This window comes from Ovis aries, chromosome 2 (genome assembly GCF_016772045.2).
Source record: "Ovis aries strain OAR_USU_Benz2616 breed Rambouillet chromosome 2, ARS-UI_Ramb_v3.0, whole genome shotgun sequence".
Lineage (NCBI taxonomy): Eukaryota > Metazoa > Chordata > Mammalia > Artiodactyla > Bovidae > Ovis > Ovis aries.
In genome coordinates, this window is record NC_056055.1 from 10,407,304 (window position 1) to 10,417,411 (window position 10,108).

General features: G+C 43.0%; 1 pseudogene; it reads left to right on the forward strand.

The window, feature by feature from the left end:
* The first annotated feature begins 1,252 nt into the window (after nucleotides 1-1,252).
* On the forward strand, nucleotides 1,253-5,352 carry LOC101120145 (cyclin-dependent kinase 4-like; annotated as a pseudogene).
* The last annotated feature ends 4,756 nt before the right edge of the window (nucleotides 5,353-10,108 follow it).

The following is a 10,108-nucleotide window of genomic DNA, read 5'->3' on the forward strand; positions in this document are numbered from 1 at the left end:
TAGACAAGGTGCTTTTCCAGCTGACTGACCTCACTTCCCAAGCATGAACTAAGTTTGTTCAACTCTCAAATTCTTGAGATGCCTCACTATCTCTCCTGGGTATCTCCCCGGAAAATTTTCCACTATTTGCAAAGTACTCCCTAGCCCCGACCACCCAGAGACACTGTGATAGTGCATTTACTCGCTAGACAAGAAGTGACCCGGGGAAGGGCCGTGCTTAGACGAGGTGTTTTTGTGTCAATGCTTGCAATGCCCTGATTTCTTACACACCCGCCTTCCTTTTCTCCTTAAGTTCTGGATTCCCTGGTTGCAGAAAACTCAGACTTACTTATTTTCCAAGTGAATTCCCCTACTCCAGAAGTGAAGCCATTAGGGGACTCCGCTCCAGTCATTTGTCTCAGAACAGAAAGAATTCAGGAAGAGGCAAAATAATAGATATAAAGTGATTTATTAGAATAGGACTCTTATGAGGCTTACAATTGATTGGTGAGAGGTTGCTGCCTCAAGAACTCCATGGCTTATGTTTTTATAATCAGAGGAAATGTGGGGAGGGGAAAAAGACCACTTTCTTTCTCATTCTTCAATAGGTGTCACACTTCCACCATCAACTCCTCCTCCAGGTTGGGTAGGGGAACTTTCTTGTCCCTACATGGTCAAGCTGGCACTACAGAAAAATTACTTCAGGTCTCAGTACAATGAAGGTCTTTCCCTTTGAATTGTCACCTTTCATAAATCGTTGTTTTTAATGTGTGCAAAGAGCATGTCCTCGGAGCCATTAACTCACTGACTCACTGGGCGAGATGCGGTCTCATGCCACCATTGTTGAATTGTTTTGGCCATGCTCCTGCTTCATGGTTTCTGTTGCTACGCAAGCCTACTTGATTTTACGATTAATCAAATCTGATTGCTTAAGTGATCATTAACTTACCATAGTCCCCCAAAGTCCCCTAAAATTCCCCCTCTATCTGTGCTCCCCTAATGAAATTTCTGGGCTAACTATTTGATTATCCTACTTTGTCCCTATCAAAAGTAATACATATTTATTAATAAAAGTTTAAAAAATATAGATAAGAAAATGACAATACCAGTAAGCCTAGCACACAGAGATAACCATTGTGACATTTTGTCTCATGGCCTTCAGCCTTTACAAGTTTTGTCAAAGTCTGACTCACACATACAATATTTTGTAAACTGCTTTGCCCCCTCCATTTATAGTATATTGTGATCATTTTCACAAGTCAATAAAAATTCTTCCACAATATCATTTTATTTTTTTACTTTAAAATTATTCTTATTTTTTATTGGTATTTTCTTTTTTTTATTTTTATTTTTGCTTTATTTTACTTTACAATACTGTATTGGTTTTGCCATACATTGACATGAATCCACCACGGGTGTACATGCGTTCCCAAACATGAACCCCCCTCCCACCTCCCTCCCCATACCATCTCTCTGGGTCATCACCGTGCACCAGCCCCAAGCATGCTGTATCCTGCGTCGGACATAGACTGGCAATTCGATTCTTACATGATAGTATACATGTTTCAATGCCATTCTCCCAAATCATCCCACACTCTCCCTCTCCCTCTCCCTCTGAGTCCAAAAGTCCGTTATACACATCTATACAATATCATTTTAAATGATTGTATAGTTTTCCACTTCACTGATGTCCTATACTTGGCTCTATTTTTTTTTAAAATTAATTTGTAGTTAAAACTGCAATGAACATCCTCACTGAACCAAAAGATATAGGTATATTCCAATTGTGACTGATTTGGATGTGTCTGTATCACACTAGCTGGGTGTACAGTTCAACTCAGTTCTGATGCTACCTGGCTGGAGAAAGCATCAGATCCCAAAGCTTATAGGTTCAGTGTCACGAGACTGCCTCCCCTCCACACACACTTCAGATATCAATTGAAAGCCCACATAGTTCCTTGTGCTTCTGACCAATTGGCGATAGATCAGAGGTTCCCATGACCGCATCTTGGGTTTAATTAATTTGCTAGAGCAACTCACAGGACTGAGAAATATTTGCTTCCATTTACCTTATATAGGTAATTATAAGGTAGCATATTATAAAGGATATTATGAAGGATATGGATGAGCATATGTACATCTAGTCAAAGCTATGGTTTTTCTAGTAGTCATGTACAGATGTGAGAGTTGGACCATAAGGAAGGCTGAGGCCAAAGAATTGATCCTTTCAAACTTTGGTGCTGGAGAAGACCCCTGAGAGTCCCTAGGACAGCAAGGAGATCAAATCAGTCAATCCTAAAGGAAAGCAACCCTGAATATTCATTGAAAGGACTGACTGCTAAAGCTGCAGCTCCAATATTTTGGCCACCTGATGCAGAGCCAACTCATTGGAAAAGACCTTCATGCTGGGAAAGACTGAGGGCAAGAGGAGAAGGAGGGTGACAGAGGATGAGATGGTTGGATGGCATCACCGACTCAATGAACAGAAATTCGAGCAAACTCTGGGAGATAGTGAAGGACAGGGAAACCTGGCTTTCTACAGTCCATTTATTTAGTCACAAAGTTGGATACAACTTAGCCAGTGAATGACAACAACAGATGGACAGCCAGATGGAGGAGATGTGTAGGACAAGGTAAGAGGGAAGGGCTGTGGAACTCACATGCCCTCTCGAAGCATACCATTCTCCTAGCGCTTGATGTGTTCAGCAGTCCAGAAGCTCTCTGAACTCTATCCTTTTGGATTTTTATGAGGCCCCATTACACAGCCAAGATTAATTAAATCATTGGCCATTGCTGATGGAACTTAATCTCTAGCTCCTTTCCCCTCCCAGGAGGTGGAGGGTTAAAGTTAGGATTGTAAGGACCAGACTGAAAACTCAGACACAAAATCATAAGGTTGATTCCCTTGGCAAGCAGCCCCCATTCTTAGGTTATCTTGTATTTTGAAAGTTACCTCATTAACATAACAAAGACACCTTTATTGTTCTCAATCACTTAGGACATTACAAGGGTTTTAGGAATCTGCACCAGGAACAGAATGAAAGCCAAATATACAATTCTTACTATAAGTCACAATATGACACATATCTTTTGCAGGAAATTATATTATTACGTCAAATTGTATAAACTTCATGGTTTGCAAGAGTTGCCAAACCGGAAAGCATAGCTTCCAAACTTTCAAATACAAACCAGCTCTTCTGGGCTTAATCAGTGTTTTGAATTCTCACTAAACTTAGTTAACCAGAAATGGAAAGTAGGGCATTCCAGGGCTGAAAGGGAATTCCAGGCCACCAGGTTAAGCCGTGAGACATCCCTGTTTCCTGATCAGACAGAGGAAAAATGCTTCCCAAAGAACACAACTATTTTTCAGACAATTCTAGAATTATCTAAATACTGCAATCATTTTGGCATTTATTTTTCCATCCAATGTTTATATAGTTAAAATGAAGGGATTAGGGGGAATTCCCTGGGGTCCAGTGGTTAGGACTCCAAGCTTCCACTGCAGGGGGCCCAGGTTCTATCCCTGGCAAGGGAACTAAGATCCTGCATGCCTTGAGGCACAGCCAAAAATGAAGACAAGGGGTTAGATCAAGAAGGGAATGGCTGGACAGCTTGTCACTCAGTGGTGGTGGTGGTAAAGGGGACGGCTTTAGCTTTGGCCTGTGTCTATAGTAGACCCATGGGGGTGATAGTTGATCCCCAACTGCAAGGAGATCCAACCAGTCAATCCTAAAGGAAATCAGTCCTGAATGTTCACTGAAAGACTAATGCTAAAGTTGAAACTCCAATACTTTGGCCACCTGATGTGAAGAACTGACTCATTGGAAGACACCCTGATGCTGGGAAAGATTGAAGGCAGGAGCAGAAGGGGACGGCAGAGGACTGAGACGGTTGGATGGCATCACCGACTCCATGGACATGAGTTTGAGAAAGCTCCAGGAGCTGATGATGGACAGAAAAGCCTGGCAAGCTACAGTCCACGGGGTTGCAAAGAGTTGGACATGACTGAGCGACTGAGCAGAACAGAACTGAGCATCCAACTTCTTGCCCAGGACAGAGCTCGAGTGTATGGCACCACAGGAACTGACTTCAGTGCCCTGATAACAGGCTGTCCCTGTATCTCTCAGCATGGGGCAGGGGTCTCCTCTGGTTTGAGAATGGCTACCCTTCAAGATGAGCCAGTTGCTGAGATCAGTGTTGGTGCCCATGGGATGGAGTGCAAGGCCGACGATCCCCACCGTGGCCACTTTGTGGCCCTCAAGAGCATATGAGTACCCTGGAGGGGGCCTACTGGACACCTGTGCCAGCCTGAACTGATCGGGAGACCAAAGTGATCCTGATGTGTGAGTATGCGGACCGAGACCTGTGGTCCAGGACCAGGCACCCCTACCAGGCTTACCCGTGGAGACCATCAAGGGTGTGAGGCACCAGTTTCTAAGAGGCCTAGATTTCCTTCATGCCCACTTCTTCATTCACCAAGACCTGAAGCAGAGAACATTCAAGTGACAAGTGGTGGAACAGTCAAGCTGGCTGACTGGCCTGGCCGGAATCTGCCCCTTCCATCTGGCACTTACTTCTGTACTTGTTACACTCTGGTACCCTGAACTCCAGAAGTTCCTTTACTGTCTACATATGCAATACCTGTGGACATGGGGAACATTGGCCGTATCTCTGCAGAGATGTTTCCTCAAAGGCCTCTCTTCTGCGGAACCTCTGAAGCTGACCAGTTAGGTAAAATCTTTGACCTGACTGGACTGCCCCCAGAGGAGGACAAGCCCTGAGAAGTGTCTCTGCCCCATGGAGCCCTTTCCCTCAGAGGGCCTCGAGCCCCTAGTCTCTGGTACCTGAGGCTGAGGAGCCTGGAGCACAGCTATTCCAGAGATGCCAGAGATGCTGACTTTTAACCCATACCAGCGAATCTCTGACTTCCGAGTCCAGAGGCACTCTTATCTGCACGGTGACCCAGGGTGAGCGATGGGAATGGTTGCATCAGAACCAAGAGAGGAAACACTGACATTTCCCTTCCTTCGAATCCTGGAGTGTGACCTCTACCTCGGTCTCTGAGGCTTGCAAAGACTGGAGACTGGAGACTTCCTCCGGTTTTTAATAGAGACTATTTTGCTGCCTTAATGACATTCCCCTCTAACCCCTCCTTTTGAAAAAAAAAAAAATTTAACCTAATTTTATTCATGCTTGCCTTGGGACAGAGAATAGATCTTTCAGTAAAAACATATAGTAAAAATAAAATATATCTTATCATGTACAACTTTTAAACTATAGTAATGATGTACCTTAATTACTTCCAGGCATACAAGTCTAACATTACAGTTTTTTTGTTTTTGTTTTTTAATAAACACAATTAAGACTTCTAGGAACATTGTGTAATAAAGTACTAATCATTCTTAATTTTTCTTTGCAGATAGATCAAGCACCTCCAAAATACAAATTCCTATACACAGCGAAACTTAAAAGCTCAACATTCAGAAAACTAAGATGATGGCATCTGGTCCCATCACTTCATGGCAAATAGATGGGGAAACAGTGGAAACAGTGACAGACTTTATATTTGGGGCTCCAAAATCACTGCAGATGGTGACTGCAGCCATGAAATTAAAAGACACTTACTCCTTGGAAGAAAAGTTATGACCAACCTAGACAGCATATTAAAAAGCAAAGACATTACTTTATCAACAAAGGTCTGTCTACTCAAAGCTATGGTTTTTCCAGTGGTCATGCATGGATGTGAGAGTTGGACTATAAAGAAACCTGCGTGCTGAAGAATTGATGCTTTTGAACTGTGATGTTGGAACTTGAGAGTCCCTTGGACAGCAAGGAGATCCAACCAGTCCATCCTAAAGGAAATCGGTCCTGAATATTCATTGAAAGGACTGATGCTGAGGCTGAAACTCCAGTATTTTGGCCACCTGATGCAAAGAACTGACTAGAAAAGACACTGATGCTGGGAAAGAACGAAGGCAGGAGGAGAAGGGGATGACAGAGGATGAGATGGTTGGATGGCATCACCGACTCAATGGACATTGAGTTTGAGTAAACTCCGGGAGCTGGTGATGGACAGGGAGGCCTGGCATGCGGCAGTCCATGGGGTCACAAAGAGTCAGACACAACTGAGTGACTGAACTGAACTGATATACAGTGAGTGCTTTCAGTTCAGTTCAGTTCAGTTCAGTTGCTCAGTCGTGTCCAACTCTTTGCAACCCCATGAATCACAGCACGCCAGGCCTCCCTGTCCATCACCAACTTCTGGAGTTCACTCAGACTGGCGTCCATCGAGTCAGTGATGCCATCCAGCCATCTCATCCTCTGTCGTCCCCTTCTCCTCCTGCCCCCAATCCCTCCCAGCATCAGAGTCTTTTCCAATGAGTCAACTCTTCGCATGAGGTGGCCAAAGTACTGGAGTTTCAGCTTCAGCATCATTCCCTCCAAAAAAATCCCATGTCCTTTAGAATGGACTGGTTGGATCTCCTTGCAGTCCAAGGGACTCTCAAGAGTCTTCTCCAACACCACAGTTCAAAAGCATCAATTCTTCAGTGCTCAACTTTCTTCACAGTCCAACTCTCACATCCATACATGACCACTGGAGAAACCATAGCCTTGACTAGACAGACCTTTGTTGGCAAAGTAATGTCTCTGCTTTGGAATATGCCATCTAGGTTGGTCATAACTTTTCTTCCAAGGAGTAAGCATCTTTTAATTTCATGGCTGCAGTCACCATCTGCTGTGATTTTGGAGCCCAAAAAGATAAAATCTGACACTGTTTCCACTGTTTCCCCATCAAGACTAATACTTAAGTAAATTAAGTACATGGACAGCCTTAGGATAACTTGACATTATATATTCAGCTAAACAGGCAACAAACCATAGAGCCAAATGGAAAAAAAAGTGTATTTGCAAATAAAATTCAAAAGCTAACTTTTTATAATGAAGTACAGAAGATATACTGACTTGCTAAAAAAATAAGATGTGATATAGTAACACTTCACTATAAAGAATCATACCAGAACATTTTTACATGGTGAGTGAAACTTATTAAGAATATTTTACTACAATAAACGCTGGCTAAATAGAACCACCTCCCCTTTTGAGGCCTATCCTGCTGCCCCTGTGTGTCCTTACACCAAGGGGTGTCTCTCTTGTTCCCTCCTTCACTATACCTTGATACTCGGATCCTTTTTTATACAGGAAAAACAAAACAAAGGAGAGAAAAAAAAAAAAAGGAATGATTAAGTAATTTCTGGTACAGTCATTCAATGAGATCCAGTACAACCATTAAAAAACTGAAGGGGCTTCCCTTCGGCTCAGTGGTAAGGAATGTCTCCTGCCTATGCAGGAGACACAGGTTTGATCCCTGGTCTGGGCAGATCCCACATACCACAGAGCAACAAAGCCTGAGCGCCTCGACTACTGACGCCCGAGTGCCTTAGAGGCTGTGCTCTGCAATGAGAGAAGCCAGCGCAACGAGCAGCCTGCACAGCACAACAGGAGAGTGGCCCCTGCTTTCTGCAACTAGAGGAAAGCCCATGCAGCAGCAAAGACCCGAAGCAACCAACACACAAATAAAATTTTTTTAAAAAAAGGAAAAAACTCTTTATACACTAATACAGAATGATATCTCAGATACATCATTAAACGAAAAAAGCAAGATGTAAAAACGTGTACCATATGCACATTTGTATAAAAGGGAGGAAAAGAAATACATGGACATTCTAACATAGGAGTTTTGCTTGTGTGTTCATAAAGCATCTTGGGAAAGATACTCAAGAAACTGATAGTATAATATGCTAATTTTTAGGGAAATTAGGTAGCTGAGAGAAAAACATTTCCATTGCCAAATCAGACCTCTCATTGTGCTGAATACATGAATGTGTCACCTATTCTAAAATAAAAATTGTAAAACACAAATTAAGGGGACTAGGGCATTTGATTACATCACCAAATACTTTCATTTCTGTTTTTTTTTTTTTTTTTCTCCAAACCCCAATTTAAAGGATCTGTAAAGGAACGGATCCCTACAGTCCATGGGGTCTCAAAGACTTGGACGTGACTTAGCGACTGAATAACAAAAACAAAAAAGAATAAAAGAAGAATAGGAGAGGGAACAAAAAGAGGTCGTATGAACATGATTTGGGGAGAGAATGAGGCAACAGCAGAGATTTCAGGCTGCACTTCCAGTCCCAGCTCTTTCACTTGTTTCTCCTGAGCGCTTGGGCAAACAAATCCCTTAGAGCTTCTGATCCCTTACCTGTGGAAGAGTAAGGATGAGTCACTGATGTTCTGTTTCCTATATTGTGCCTTGTGGGAATACTGGGATGATTCACTGTCAACGATCAGAAGGATTTAATAAAGTACATAGACTGCTAGTATTACTTTTAATAATAGCAGCATTTTAAGCTATTATTAATTCAATCTCAGTCTGATAGGGAAAATAGCAGTATCTTATTTAAATTTGAATTTCTCTAATTATAAATGGGGCTTCCCTTGTGGCTCAGCTGGTAAAGAATCTGCCTGCATTGTGGGAGACCTGGGTTCAATCCCTGGGTTGGGAAGATCCCCTGAACAAGGAAAAGGCTACCCACCCCGGTATTCTGGCCTGGAGAATTCCATGAACTATAAATGAAGAGAGTACGAAAGCTGGTTTGAAACTCAACATTCAAAAAATGAAGATCATGGCATCTGGTCCCATCACTTCATGGCAAATAGATAGGGAAACAATGAAAACAGTGACAGACTTTATTTTCCTGGGCTCCAAAATCACTGCAGATGGTGACTGCAGCCATGAAATTAAAAGACACTTGCTTCTTGGAAGAAAAGTTATGACCAACCTAGACAGCATACTAAAAAGCAGAAGCATTACTTTGCGAACAAAGGTCCGTCTAGTCAAAGCTGTGGTTTTTCCAGTAGTCATGTATGGGTGTGAAAGGTGGACCATAAAGCTGAGCACTAAAGAACTGATGCTTTTGAACTATGGGGTTGGAAAAGACTCTTGAGAGTCTGTTGGACTGCAAGAAGATCAACCAGTCAATCCTAAAGCAAATCAGTCCTGAATATTCACTGGAAGGACTGATGCTGAAGCTGAAGCTCCAATACTTTGGCCAGCTGATCCAAAGAGCCGACTCATTAGAAAAGACCCTGATGCTGGGAAAGATTGAAAACAGGAGGAGAAGGGTTCAACAGAGGACAAGATGGTTGGATGGCATCACCAACTCAATGGACATGAGTTTGAACAAACTCCAGGAGATGGTGAAGGACAGGGAAGCCTGGCATGCTGCAGTCCATGGGGTCGCAAAGAGTCACACATGATTTAGCAACTGAACAACAGCAACAATTATAAATGAGGTTGAATAATTACATGTCTATTCCATTTGTATTTCTTTTTCTATGATGTGCCTGATCATTTATAATAGTTAAGATTTACTGCATGTTACTGTGAACCAGGCACTGTGTAATGATCTCTATCCAAATTATCTCATTTAACCTGCAGATCAAATGGGTAAAATTATTATGCTCGTTTGCAGCTGAGAAAACCAGTATTTAGAGAAGTCAATTTGCTCAAGTCTCCATCACTAGTAAGGAGAGTCCGGATTCTGATTGAAGACTTGACTCTGACCCAGAAATCTGACTTGACAGGGAACCCAGGCTCTTCAGACTTTGGTTTCAAAGACTCTCCCCCTGATCATTTTCCTTTCCCATTATTTGCCTTTTCCTAATATTTTGCAAGAGCCCTTTGTAATTTGGTGGTAGGGCTCAGAGTAGGGGAGGATCTATCTGGGCCAAGGGGCAGAAGTGACTTCAAAGAAGCACCCTGCCTGGCCTTCAACTACCGCTAAGGTGGTGTGTCAGCCTAGGCGGTGCAGTCAGCCATGATGGCAGCAGACCAAGCTGTGTTCTGTCTTACAGAACACGGGTCTGCAAAGACAAGTGGACTTCAACCCCTTTAGAGAGAAAGCAAGAGTGACTCACAGGAGGAGGATGGAACCAGAGCTTTCAGGCTGTCCAAAGTCATCAGAGGGAAAGAAGAAAACATGAGCTGGCCAAGAGCTTCCTGAAGACCATGCAAATGAGGCCCGCCCACAGCTGCCTGGAAACCACGCGCCAGGAGCAGGCAGAGCCC